The sequence below is a fragment of the Sapajus apella genome, unplaced genomic scaffold (assembly GCF_009761245.1).
Source record: "Sapajus apella isolate SASKATOON/1434 unplaced genomic scaffold, GSC_monkey_1.0 scaffold2, whole genome shotgun sequence".
Classification (NCBI taxonomy): Eukaryota; Metazoa; Chordata; class Mammalia; order Primates; family Cebidae; genus Sapajus; species Sapajus apella.
In genome coordinates this window covers 82,811,429-82,825,091 of record NW_022436942.1, presented here as the reverse complement: position 1 = coordinate 82,825,091, position 13,663 = coordinate 82,811,429, and the positions used below count along the sequence as shown (strand labels likewise).

Below are 13,663 nucleotides of genomic sequence, written 5' to 3'. Positions count from 1 at the left end.
TCGAGACCAGCCTGGCCAACATGGTGAAACCCGTCTCTACGAAAAATACAAAAATTAGCTGGGCATGGTGGCGCACGCCTGTAGTCCCAGCTACTTGGGAGGCTGAGGCAGGAGAATTGCTTGAACCTGGGAGGCGGAGGTTGCAATGAGCCAAGATCATGCCACTGAGCTCCAGCCTAGCTTAGGTGACAGAGCGAGATTACGTCTCACAAAAAAGAGACAAATACTGCATGTTTTCACTTACAAGTGGGAGCTAAAGAATGTGTACACGTGGAAGCAGAGTGTGGAAAGACTGAGAGGAGGGAGGACACGGTGGGGGGTTGGAGGGGGGCTTGGATGGTGTGAGGTCGCTCGTAGGGCACAAGGCACACCAGGTGATGCATGCATCCTCAGGCCTGACTTCCCCACAGTGCAATGTCACAATGTAGCAAAACTGCATTCTTACCCCACTCATATATGCAAAAACTGTCCCTGCGGAGACCAGCGGCATAAGCACACTTACCCCTCCCCACCTGTCTGCACGAAAGGCACCACACTGCACACCCCGTGCTGCGCCTGCGTTTGTACTAAACAACGTATCTCGGAGGTCTGTCCCCAGGAACAGAACTCACAGCCTGGTCTCAGCCTGTTCACAGCTGCAGCCTGTCCTGTTGGAGGGACGGCAGGACCCACCTAGCTGGTGCCACCGAGGCCATTCAGGAGAGTGAGGCTGCAGGGACCAGGTGGTCCTCGCTGGCTCTCTCCCCTCGATGGGGCCCTCTGTGCTCCCACCTCACGGAGCCTGAGAGCAAAGACCCAGGCAGATGCCCCAGTGGGACAACACCCCAGAAACGAGGGGGAGCCCCTGGGAGAAAGCGAGCTGTTGATCTTCAGAGGTCATTGGCCCCAGCGGCGGGGGCCTGGGATGCTCCTAGCTCCATCCGTTCTGAAATGTAAACAGTGTCTTCATTGAAGGGGCAGAGGAAGCCGGGGGTGACATTGCAGTTTCTTGCAGCAAGGGTGAGTGGGGCTGGCAGGGGACTCTGAGTGGCATCCTCAGTGAGGTTTCTCCAGGACTGTGAGATCAGAAGGGCCCCTGGACTCCCCTGGGCAGGAAGGACGAGGTCCAAGAGATCCTGTCCCCTGCCAATCCCCCATGTCCTGAACTCTCCCTTTGTTTGAATGCCAGGGTATTTTTCTTAGCCTTTAGAGGGCTGGCTTCAGGGCCTGACTCTTTATGTCCAGGGAGGGTCCTTGCTTAGCGCACAAGGTTGACGATAACTTCCTTTTTCCGGCAACAGCTCCCTGTGGTGACAAAAGATGGCCTCCTTCACTGCTTGATCCCACCATGCCCAGCACATAGTAGGTGCTTAATTACTACATATTGAATAAAACTGTGGGCTGGGCATGGTGGCTCAGGCCTGTAATCCCAGCACTTTGTGAGGCCAAGGCGGGTGGATCACCTGAGGTCAGGAGTTCGAGACCAGCCTGGCCAACTTAGTAAAAATACAAAAATTAGCTGGGTGTGGCGGCACGTGCCTGTAGTCCCAGCTACTGGGGAGGCTGAGGTTTGAACCCGGGAGGCAGAGGTTGCAGTGAGCCGAGATCACGCCACCGCACTCCAGCCTGGGTGACAAAGCCAGACACCATCTCAAAAACAAAAAACAAACATCTGTGATGCAGTCATTGAAACCAGGCCTCCCCTCCTCCTGCAGAGCTTGGCCCCAGGCGCGTCCTTCGTTTGGGTGTCTTTAGGGTTGTCACCGATAGTGTGACATAGGTCCCTTGCCTGTGCTCTGCGATGGCCAGCCCGGGGCTCCTGGGGTGGCAGGGTCAACAGGTGCAGTTCTGCTCCATTGACGTGCTGCGCTGTGGTGAGGTCAGGGCCGACAGTGCACCTTCCTGCCCACATTTCCCCTTTGCCATTGAGGAAGGCTCTGCCTTCCCACCCCTACGAATCCTTCCATGTTGGGTGAGAACCACCCACAGCTGGTGGAAAGCTGGCTTGGGGAACCAACGCTTTGCAGGCGTCACAAACAGGCTTGCCCCAGCTGCTTGTCTACCCTCTTCCCTGCAGGAGCCATTGAGTATTCTGCTTGGAGGCTCCTGTGTTTTCAAGAAGGGTGGCTGAGCTGAATCCCAGCACTTTGGGAGGCTGAGGCGGGAAGATTACTTGAGCCCAGGAGCTGGAAATTGCAGAGAACTGTGATCACACCACTGCACTCCAGCCTGGGTGACAGAGTGAGACCCTGTCTCTAAAAAATAAGATAAAAACGCCTTGGGGCAGGTGCAGGGTGCGCCAGACCCTGTGGGCTAGCTCAGCTCTCTTCCAGCTCCAGGCTGGCTGCTTGGGTAAGCCCTGCGGGCTTTTCTTTTTTCTTTTTTTGAGACGGAGTCTGCCTCTGTCACCCAGCCTGAAGTGCAGTGACATGATCTCTGCTCACTGCACCCTGCATCTCCTGGCTTCAGGTGATTCTCCTGCTTCAGCCTCCTGAGTAGCTGGGATTACAGGCACACACCACCATTCCCAGCTAATTTCTGTATTTTTTTAGTAGAGACAAGGTTTCAACATGTTGGCCAGGCTGGTCTCGAACTTCTGACCTCAGGTGATCTGCCCAGTTTGCAGCTTCTGCTTCAAAGCACAACAAAAGTAAATACACACACACACACACACACACACACACACACACACACACACACGCACACACAAGATTTTTCTATACGGTCACAGTTCCAGCTGTGCATGTGAGGCTTGGCCCCAGGAATGCTCATTTGGGCGTCTTTTGGGCTGTTACTGATAGACAGTGTGACACAGGCCCCTTGGGTGTGATCCAGCAGCCAGTCAGCCTTTTGGGGTAGCCAAGCTCAAAGCTGCTCAGGCCGCCAGGCCCCCCAGCATCAGTCCTCACCCTACAGATGACTTGTTCTTCCAGGCCGGCCTTGAAGGTGGGGAGTTTTTTCCAGAGTGGCTGGATTTGAGCTGACATCATGGCTGACCATGTGAACTTGATAGCCTGAATGGGCATCTCCTGGGTGTCAGGCTGACAAATAAAGCATATTTTAGAGACAGGGTCTCGCTCTGTCACCCAGGCTGGAGGGCGATGATGTGATGACAGCTCGCTGCAACCTCAGGCTCCTGGGAGTCCCATCTACCCAGAGGCTGGGACCAATGGAAAGGTAAAGGCTTGACCCTAAAATGTGTCCCAGGAGCAAGTGCTGGAAAAATGGATATAGGATCAGCCATTTCCACTTACCTCTGGATTTTCCAGGGTCAACACCAGCCTCCTTCCCCCTCTGTTGATGCATTCATTCATTCATGTGTTCATTCACTTGCAACACATTTTAACTGAGTGCCTACTGTGTGCTGAGGATATAGCAGTGAGCTGGCCAGATAGGTCTCTGCTCTCATGGAGCTGACATTCTGGTGACCGAAGACAGTATATATCAGTGACAAATGCCCAGGATAATTTTAGGTGGTGATAAACACTGATGAAAATGAACAGGGTGTTGAGTTAGTGAGGGCCTTGACAGTTTCTTTAGATACAGGATCAGCGAGGGACTCTCTAAGGAGGTGACATTGAGCTGGGACCTGAAGATAGAAGATGACAGTCTCAGGCAGACAGAACAGCAGTGCAAAGGTGTTGAGGCAGGCATGGGCTGGACTATTTGCCGGGTACTTAGGAAGGAACGGTTGAATGATGGGAAAGGAGATGGCAGGGACGAAGCCTAACGGCAGGATTTGGCCCCACCCTGGGCGGGAGCCCCCGGGTGTATACAGCAGGCTCCAGACAGCTGCAGCCTGGCCCAGGCCACAAAACATGCTTCCCAGTGTCCCCAGCAACTTCCGAACTCAGCCTCGGTCAGTGTCTCCAGAGACTTCCTAACTCAGCTCCGTCTTCCCTCCTGTAAAATGGGTATGTTGAAAGTCTTCCCCTCGCAAGACAATTGAGCTGTTTGGGAAGCTCTTAGCTGCTACAGTTAGTAACACACAGTCCCGGAGGCCCCAGGGAGGCAGTTAGGGTGCAGAGTGTTCTTTGGCAGTTTTCTAAAGCTACTGTTCCCATTAGTTGCTCGTGGACTGCCACTCAGAGCCCAGTAGCAAACAGAGTAGCAAATTAGGGTGTCTGTCTGTGATGGGGGAGGGGCGGGGCTCTGTCTGTGATGGGGGAGGGGCGGGGCTCAGCGAATACCTCCCCAGAGCCCAGATTCCCAGCACTCATTTGGAATCACTGGCAAGTCAGTTTCTTTATCTCTCCAGCCTTGTGACCAGGACCCCTCCTGCCCCAGGATAAGGGCTCACTTAGTGCTGGTACCACTTCCTGCCATCTGGAGGTGGGATTAATAACCCAATCGACGGCCAGGAAAGGAAGGGCCAATCCCTTTCGGAACAGACCCTGCCCCTTCTGGCCTCAGTCTTGCCATCTGTAATGTGGTCGGCCCAGAAAACATTGCGGCTTGAGTCTATAAGGCTTTCTGTGGGGGGTTTGCTGAGATCTTACAAAGCTGACAGACCCCCTGCCTGTCCCTCTCCTATGCCTGCGGGGAGCCCTCGAGAGGCAGAAGCTAGAAGAACCCCTGAAGACACCCCAAATGTCCCTCCTCCAACTTCAAATCTCAGAGCTGAATCTCATAAAATCCAAACCCCCAGAGGGTTTTCAGGTGACCGAGGAGGGCTGCCAGGTGGCCTGGGGCTGGCAGAGGAGCTCCCCCGCCTGCTTCCCTCTCCCAAACCCTAGGTGGGGAAGTGGGGGCGGGGAGGGGTGGCGGTCAGGCCTTCCTCCTGTGGCGCCAGCTTTTTGCCTGCGGATTCCCACCGTCTGGCTGGGCAGAAATGGAGCCAGTGGGGCCAGAACGAGGAGGGTGGGGTCCACTGACCTATGACTCCTCCTGTTCCAGTTTGCAGACTGCTCCCCTCCACACCCACTTCCCTTTTTCCAGACAATGTCAGCCCCAGAGTCTCCCCCCCGGCCCCCAAAAGCCCACAACGGAAGAGCCCGAGGGGGCAGAGAGGGACCTGGCTGCAGGGAGCCCGGCAACCCCAGCGTCCTGGCGGGAGGCGGAGGCGCGCGGGGCCCCTGGAAACTACGGCTGCCTCCCCACCGCAGCCATTCCCCGCTCTCCCTGGGGGTTCTCAGATGTTGCCAGATGGCAGAACTGAATCTGCTGAGACGTCACTCCAAAAAAGGAAAGTTGAACTGAAAAAAAAAAATTCAAACTCTCCAACATCTTAGGAGAAAGCAAAAGAGGGGGAGGCTCCTCGCCCGGGGCTCCCAGTGCCCTCTGCTGTTCAAAGAGAGCTCCCCTGGTTGGAGAGGGCCAACCTGGAGGGTGGGGAGGAGGGGGTAAATGAGGACACTGGGTTGTCAGGGCGGCCAGCGGGCCCAGGTTCCTGCTGGAGCGGAGTGTCTGCCTCTGCGTGGGGGAGCGAGCACATGTGTGCCGTCTGTGACTGTGTGCTTGTGCAGGCCAGGCGTGCATGGCTCCCAGGGGCACGCTCTGGGATGTGTGTGTGTGTGGGGGGGGCACTGGCTCACTGCATTGTCTCTGCATTTGTGTCCCTGAATGTCCCCAAGTGGGACTTCACTCAACAACACATTCTTGAGTCGCTACTGCGAAAGGGCAGTGAACAAAATAGAAATCTCTGCCCTTATGACACTGGCATTCTAGCGTCTGTGTCCTCCGGGGTGCTGTGACCTCGCGTGGGTGTCCCAGTGTTTGTCTGTGTGAGACCTGGCATCTCTGGTCTGGGGCGGGTGGTGAGTCCGTAGGGTGTTCATCCAGGCTGCGTCTCGGGTCTGGGGAGGCCCAGCGTGCTCCTGCCTGGAGAGGGCTCTGCGCGCTACTGTCTGCTCGCGTCCCCAAGTGCCCCACCAAGCGTGCTCTTAAAAGGCCCCGTGTGGGGCCCTCCCTGCGCGCCCCCTCCCCATCCAGTGGCCCCTCCAGAGTTATAATTTAATAGCTGAAACGCGTTTCCAGTAAGGTGCAGGGACTGGGGAGGAGGAGGATGGGGCCGGCTGGGAGGCGCTTCCCCCCACCTCCACGGAGAGCTGCCAGAAAGAAACTCGGCGTCGCGCCCAAGTGTGTGCGTGCGTGTCTGTGTGTGTCGCAGCGTGCGCGCGGGAGTGGGGACGCGCAGGCCCTGGGGAGGCGGCGCGGGCCCTTTAAGGAGCCGGAGGGGGCCGGGCCGGGGCGCGTCTGTGCGGGCGGGGAGCCGGGAGCTGGGAGGCCGAGCCGCCGCCTCCCGGGCTCCCGCCCCGCCCCCTCCTCCCCCTCCCGCCGCCGCCGCCACCGCCGCCACCGCCGCCGCGGCCGCCGGGGAGCGCGGAGCCGCGGGCAGGCCGGGCCGCACCGGAGCCCCGCGTCCGCCCGCGCCCCGCCCGAGCCCTGCGCCCGCGCCCTGCGCCTCACGATGCGCGCCAAGTTGCGGGCCGGGGACCCCGGGCCGGCGCCCTAGGAGGCGGCGGCGGGAGGATCGCGTCCCGACCCGAGGCTGGGCCTGCTGCGCGCCCCCAGCCCGATCGGCACCGCCACTTGCCTGAGCGCCCCGGCGGCCCGAGCGCGCCCCAAGCCCGGGCGCCACTGCTGCCACCTCCGCGAGGTGAGTTGGGGCCGAGGGTCCCCGCGGAGGGCGGCGGGGGGAGGCGCGGGGTGCGCTTCCGGGGGATCGGGGAGGATCAGGCGGCGCACGCGGCGGAGTTGGCGGGGCCCCTGCACTCCGAGTTGGCGCTCTCGGGGGGTGGCCTGCTGGGGAGCGAGGCGCCCCGTCGACACTGCGGCCCTCGTGCTCGGGGGCACCGGGGAACTTAGGGGAACTCCAGCTCCCCAGAGAGGGGGCGGGAAGGAGGGAAGTGGCGTTGGGGTGGGCGGGGGGCGAGCTGGAAATGCGCGGAGCGGCCACCCACCGTGTGCGCCGGCTCTGGGGACTTGGCCGCCAGGCGTCCGTAGTCCCCGGTGCAGCCCCAGACCTGGGGGGGCGACACTGCGCCTTATTTTCCTTTGGGCAGCGCGGGTTTGAAAGCCCTTGGAGATGGCACCCCGAGCTCCCTGGCCTGGCTGTTGTGGAAGGGCGCGTGGGGTCTCCCGCCAGCCGAGGGGGAGAGCTAGCCTTGCCCGTGTGGGACTTGGGGCCACGGGGCTCTGGGCGGAGTCCCTAGGGAGAGGCGTCCCTGTCCCCCTCCCCCGCGGGCCGGTGTTCCTGGTGTCTGGGCCTGCCTCCCGCGGCTGGTGACGCCTCATTGGGCCGCCTCCTGGTCCCTCCCCCGGGCTGTGCGGTTACTTGGGATGCCACTACTTTGCGAAGTTGGAATTCTGAGCTGATCGCACTTGGGCAGGACTGGGAAGCCCCGGGCCCAGGTGGTGAGGGCAGCTTCCTCAGAGGCCTGCGGGGTGTGGGGGCACCCGCGGGGCGCGCCCTCCCCGCCCCAGACACTTGCAGGACGAGCAAGCCGAGGGCGGGAGGGCACGGCGGGCGGGAGGGAGAGACACCCTGTACCTGGGAGCTGCTGTTGCCCGGGCCCAATTAGCGTGCGGCGCCCGGCGTTATTTTTACATCGTAGGTTTATTTTTTTGGAAGCGAGTGTCCTCCCGCCGCCTGTTCGCGCGCCCCGGCTCTTCGAGGGTCTGGTGCTGACAGCGGGGGCGGATCTGTTCTGGCGGCTCAGCCTCCTCCCTTCCTCCCTCTCCTCTCCCCCGTTGGTGAGAACTGGTTTTATTATGATTATTATTTTTTTTTCCTTTTTGCAGATATGGAGGAAGGATGTGTGAGGGCGGGAAGGGGGGAGGGAAGAGGGGAGGAGGGGAGAAGGCGGAGGACCCTGTGGGCTGGGTGGGGGAGCTCTGGGCGCATTGGGATATGTTGCCGCTGGCCTCACCTTTTCAGCCAGGTCGGGGTCCCTGCGGCAGCTTTGATGTGAGGGGCTCTCGTGGTCAGGCCGCGCCGGGAGTGCGACCCCGGGCAGGCTGTGCCCCTTGTAGGTGGCCTCTTTTGGGCGTGCTGAGGAGGGGCCGAGCAATGGGAAGCAGCCTTGAGGTGGTGGGATGGCGCACTGTGCACCTCAACTCCTTGGGTTCCAATCTGACTTTTGCCGCTTTCCTGGGAATGTGACCCTGGACAGAGACTTAACCTCTCTGTGCCCGTCAGGTTTCCCATCTGCACCATGAGGGTCAGAATGGCCCTGAGTTCACAGGGTGGTGGTGACAGCTGACCGTCTGTCCCAGTCAATCCCTAGGTACTTGGAGGTGTTACTGTGACTACCGTGTCGCCATTAATACTCCCGGGTTCTAAGATTTCGCTTTTCATCCAGCGTGGCCCTGTGAAAAGGGGCCACCTTATCTTTGCCTGGGGGTGGGCAGTGGGGACATCTGGGGGAGGGAGGAGGCCTTTTCCCACTCCCCTTTGCTTGTCCTGAGAGGATGAAGAAGGGCAGGTGCCCCCACCCATTGAACAGATGCAAAGATTGAGTCAGGCCCAGCAGAGCGCTGAAGAGGGGGTGGAGCCTGCGGTGACTGGCGAGTCGGCAGCGGCTGCGAGGGCATCCCGGGCCCTGTCTGGCTTCCCCGAGCCGCCTGCCGTGTCCCTGCTTGGAAATTCACTGCTGCCACCGCCAGCGGGTGCCGGGGGAGTCTGTGGTGCCCGTGCCCAGACGCGGGGGCGGGAGCATAGCGGGGCCCCAGCCCTGGCCTCTTCCCACTGAGCTATTTACGCTGCTGGGGATCAATAGTATTGATAAATCCATGTAAATGGTAATGTGGCTGTCAGGCCCCGGTGAGGGTTGGAGACCTCGCCTGGGGCCGCGCGCCCCCCTCCCCCTCTCGGAGAGGGTTTGGTTACGTGGGAAGGATTTATTTGGCATAATCTGTTCCTTTCCCCCAATTAATAATACTCATGCCACCTCCTAAAGATTTCCCCGGGCTCTGCAAACACGAATTTACTGCATGGAAGCCCTGGCTGGGGAGGGCTCGATTGTTCTCCGGGCCTGGCGGGGAGGGGGCGCTGGCAGCGCAGACACCCACCTCGGGAGTTGGAAGGCAGCCCCAGGAGGCCTGGCCCCCAGCGTCTGCCATTCACGCTGGGTGTGGAGGCTGCCTGGCCTGGTTTCCCCCCGGCTGAGAGGGGGCGCGATCTTCTGTGTTCCCGCCCCCACCTGAGAGTGTGGGTGGAGAAGTTGGTGCTTCTCTCTGAGATGGGAGGCGGGGGTGGCACCTACGCAGAGCCCAGCCGGAGGGTCTCCTGGGGTACTGCCTGTGGGAAGGGAGAGCTTACTGCCGAGAAGCCCCAGCTCTTCCTCTGACACTGTCTGAACTGAAAAGCCCCATGAATGCCGCCTGTGACCGCGGGGGGTTGAGAGCTTTTATTTGTGTGTGTGTTTTTCCCTTCTCTGTTTCCTCTTCACATCTCAGAGGCTAAACAGCAGCTTCCCCTGGTGACACCTTGGAGACTGGGGACCTGCCGGCGGGAGCTGGTAACTCCGGCCGAGGTGCAGGGTGGGGGTGGGGCAGGGAGGGGCCGAGCTCGGGCTGCTGTCTGAGGAGGGCAAGGTTTTTTTTAGGCCCAGACCAAGGGTGACAGCTTAGAAGGCCCGTGCCCCTAGGTGGGTGTGTGGGGTCCCCAGGGCAGTGATGCTTGGGAAAGCCCAGCTGGGCATCTTTTGAGGGAGCTTGGAGGCAGGGAACGGACTTGACAACCCATCCTGCAAGTTCTCAGCCTCCAGGCTGGAAAAGGCTTTCGATCATACACTAGTGATAAAACCCAACACCTGTGTGTTGCAGGAACTGTGCTTACGAAAATCCACTTGTCTACTCTTCATATAACCCTTCTATGAGTTGGTGCGTTTATGATCTTATTTTATAGATGGTGAACTTGAGGCACAGAGAGGTTAAGTGACTTGCCCGAGGTCACACAGCTTGGATGTGGAACTAGGAATTAAGACCTGGGATCATTCATGATCATGTTAGTGCAGCAAGAATTGTGGCTGCAGAGCTGCTTTGCGGAGCTGCCGCGGAGGACTTGAAGACAGAAAGGACGTTTCTTCTTTGAGCAGCACCTAGGGATCTTTGCCCCAGGGGGGCAGGAGACTGAGAAGTTGTTCTCCCCAGGGTTTGGGGAGAAGGACAGGGCCTGGCATTTCTTTGAAGTCTCATTTTATCTTAAACACTCATGCAAATTTGGCATTTGCCTTGGCGATACTGCTGTGTTTATTTTGAAATGAAAACATGGTTTTGAATTATTTAGCACGGCGCTCCAGAAAGCTGCAGCTCGGTGTTCTGTGGCCTGGAGTGCCCACAGGCCAGCGTGTCGCCCCGGGGTACGGTGCAGCCGGAGGGCTTGTGCTCAGCGAGGCCCTGGGCAGATGGCGGCTTCCCTCCCATTTTACAGAGGACGGCACAGGCCCAGGCTCGCCCAGGCCCACCCGAGGTTGCACAGCGGGAGGACCTGTGCTTACGATGAATGAACTTCGCCTCATCGTTATTACCGTGTCTGTTTTAGAGCAGAGTGAGGCTTCTGAGGCTGGGCACTTCCACACGGCTCCGCCCATTTGGCCCCAGACAGCCTTGAGGAAGGAGCTTTTGGTTTATAAATCTAGAAGGAATTGTCCTAAACAAATATTAGAGGATAATCCCCAAGAGAGGTGCCAAGGTAGCACTGCCAGCTCCAGCGTGGCCATTTATCAACAGTGGGCCCAGGTGAGTGCCCCTGGCTCTCAGGGGTTAGGTGCCTTCATCTGCAAAATGGGGACATTGCTGGCCACCTGTGCCACAGCGGAGCGCTTCAGGGGTGAAGGGCATGGAGATTGGGTTTGCTGCTCAGCTCTGTAGCTTCAGGCTGGGAACGAGTTATTCACATTTTGGGGCCTCAGTCTGCGCATCTGTAAAACGGGGATGCTGCTGCTGCTTCTGACTCTGCGGTTGTGAGGATTGAATGAATTCCTGTGTGTCGCAGGAGCTGCTGTTTCCATTTTCTGCTCTCTGTTGGACAGCAGAAACTTTGCTACAGAATTTGTTGTGTGGACCCGCGTCCCCACCTACAGGCTGCTCGGACGACACCTGTTGCTCTCTCTTCAAAGCTGCTCAGAAGGGTCCTCTAGTGGACCCGCCTCTTTCCCAGAGCTCCCGCTTGGGCCTGCCGCCCTTTGGAGATGGTGGGCTCCTCTCCCGTGGGTCGTGGGTGTTTCACAAATGTGCTCACCCCCTCCCCACTGCCCTGAAGGCTGGGGAGGTTTTCAATTAGCCTTTGATCACTTAGTGTCTGTCGGGCACCAGGAATCTTTGGAGGTCATGGGCAGCCTGGAGAGTGGGCGAGGCTGTGGGGAGGGCGGGGGAGGCCTTCTGGGGGAGGGCGGGGGAGGACAGGGGAGGCCTTCTGGGGGAGGGCTCAGTTTCCCCACTGCTCCTGGTCCCTGAAAAAAGGAGTAGGGTTCCAATTCTGCTTCCATTCCACAGAACTTCAGTGAAGCCTCTGACTTTCTGGCCTTGGTTTCCTGATTCTTCAAAGGGAGGGAGAGAAAATCACGCCCGCCTTAGAGGGTAGCCTGAGACGGCTGTCCGGAGCTCCCGTGGTGATGGGAGAGGATGCCACTGCGCTGTCCCATGCATTAGCCACTAGGTGTCTGTCACTTGAGAGCCCTTGAAAAGTGGGTCCCTGCCACTGAGCAGCTGAGCTGGCCATGTTATTTAATTTTAATTTACTGAAATCTGAATAGCTACCTGTGGCTGTGGCTAATGGCTGCTTCACCCTGCTGCACGGGGTTGGGATGAAGTCATATTCTGTGTTTGGGAGCAGGACCTGGGCTCTTGGTATCTAATTCCTTACCTAAGGCCCCACCTGCACCCCAACTTTTTTGTGAGCTAGGGCCTTGCTCTGTCACCCAGGCTGGAGTGCAGTGGTGCCGCCACAGCTCATTGCAGGCTTGAGCTCCTGGGCTCAGACGAACCTCCCGCCTCAGTCTCCTGAGTAGAGTCGCTGAGAGCCAAGAGGCTTCAGGCGTTAAAACTGCCCAAAAGTTTTGGGGGAGTCTCCTTCCATTCCCACCCTCCTGGCTTCTGTTCCCTGGACTTGAAGTGAGTGCCTCAACTGGAGGATGAAATTTTAGTTTTTATTTACTTTAATAAATTTGAGGCCACATGCAGTGGCTCATGCCTGTAATCCCAGCACTTTGGGAGGCTGAGGCAGGCGGATCACGAGGTCAGAAGTTCAAGACCAACCGGACCAATATGGTGAAACCCCATCTCTCATGGGTGAAGCCCCCTCATTTTGTAAAAATACAAAAATTAGCCGGGTGTGGTGGTGTGCATCTGTAGTCCCAGCTACTCAGGAGGCTGAGGCAGGAGAATCACTTGAACCCGGGAGGCGGAGGTTGCAGTGAGCTGAGTTTGTGCCACTGCACTCCAGCCTGGGTGATAAAGCGAGACTCCATCTCAATAAATAAATAAACACATAAGGAAGTAAATTTGAGTGGCCGCCTGTGGACACACCCCTACTGGGCGGTGTGTCCATAGCATCTCCTATACCTGGAGCGGTCTCCCCAGATCCTTCCTTGGCTGTCACTTCTGGAGCACAGGAGACAGCCCCAGGTCCTGCGAAGTGTGGGCAGTTCTTACCTCCCGGGGCTGAGCCCACGTGGAAAAACCTTTGTGCAGGTTCATGGGGCCCAACCCAGCCGGATCCAGAGGAACCCTCAGTTAGTAGAGACTCCCCCAGGCACCCTGCATGGGGTCTGTCTGCACGAGCCGATACTGCACAAGACACCGTCCTGCTCTCTAAGTGGGATCGTGTGTATTTTCTTCTGATATGAATTAATACATCATGGACTTCTTTGATTAACATTTTTGGGGATAATTTTGCTTTTTATACTTTGGAAAAATATAGAAAAACAAAGTAATGCATTCAAAACTCTGCCAGTTGCTTTGGGCTTTATAAAAGCTTAATTTTTAAATTATAGAGAATGCATTGACTTGTGAAAAAGAAAACGAACACATTGCGTAAACGTGTCCCTGGGTTCCTGCCCTCCCAGTTTCTGTTCCCCAAGGCAGTCGCAGCTTCCAGCGCCTGAGCTTCCTCTGAGATGCTCTCCGCATATGCTGGCCTTAAATGGACTGGATGTGTGCATTCCCTTTAACAACAAACACCAAAGTGGTGTCACCCCATATATTCGGATCTGATTTTTGCCGTCATCGTCACATCCTACGTGAAAATGTTGTTCTCGAGCCGACTGTGGAATGTGGAAAAGCAAGGGTTGGCCAACCGTGGGTGTGAGGCCGGGTCCGGCCAGCCCGCCTCGGGTTTTTATGTGGCGCACAAGCTGAGAATGGCTTCTCCATTTTTTAATGGTTGAAAAAAATCGAAAGAAGAATAATATTTTATGACATGTGAAATCATATGAAATGCAGATTTCGGTGTCCATAAATACAGTTTTATTGGAACGCAGCCACGCTCACTCATTTACATGTTGTCTGTGGCTGCTTTTGGGTACAACGTTTGCAAAGTTGAGTGGCTGTGACAGAGGCTGGAAGGCCTACAGAGCCGAAAATATTGACTCTCTGTCCCTTCGCAGGGGATGCTTGCCGACCCCTGACGCGCCTCAGTTTCTGACTCAGTGCAGCCTGTGTGCACGGTTGGTTTCCCTGTTAAGGAAACCGCGGCCCAGAGAGGGGTGTGAGTTTGAAGGTCATTCCGGGGAGGCCCTAA

The 13,663-nt window shown here is 57.7% G+C and overlaps 1 protein-coding gene across 24 annotated transcripts in view; it reads left to right on the top strand.

The window, feature by feature from the left end:
- The first annotated feature begins 6,272 nt into the window (after nucleotides 1-6,272).
- NCOR2 (nuclear receptor corepressor 2) overlaps nucleotides 6,273-13,663 on the top strand; it is a 243,982-nt gene continuing 236,591 nt past the window's right edge. For 10 of the 24 annotated variants that reach the window (XM_032243769.1, XM_032243848.1, XM_032243842.1 and 7 more), the window contains exon 1: nucleotides 6,311-6,577. The gene's annotated coding sequence lies outside the window, so the exon portion shown is untranslated. Of the gene's footprint in view, nucleotides 6,578-13,663 lie in introns of all 24 variants that reach the window. The other 14 variants (XM_032243861.1, XM_032243800.1, XM_032243831.1 and 11 more) reach the window with 4 other exon arrangements.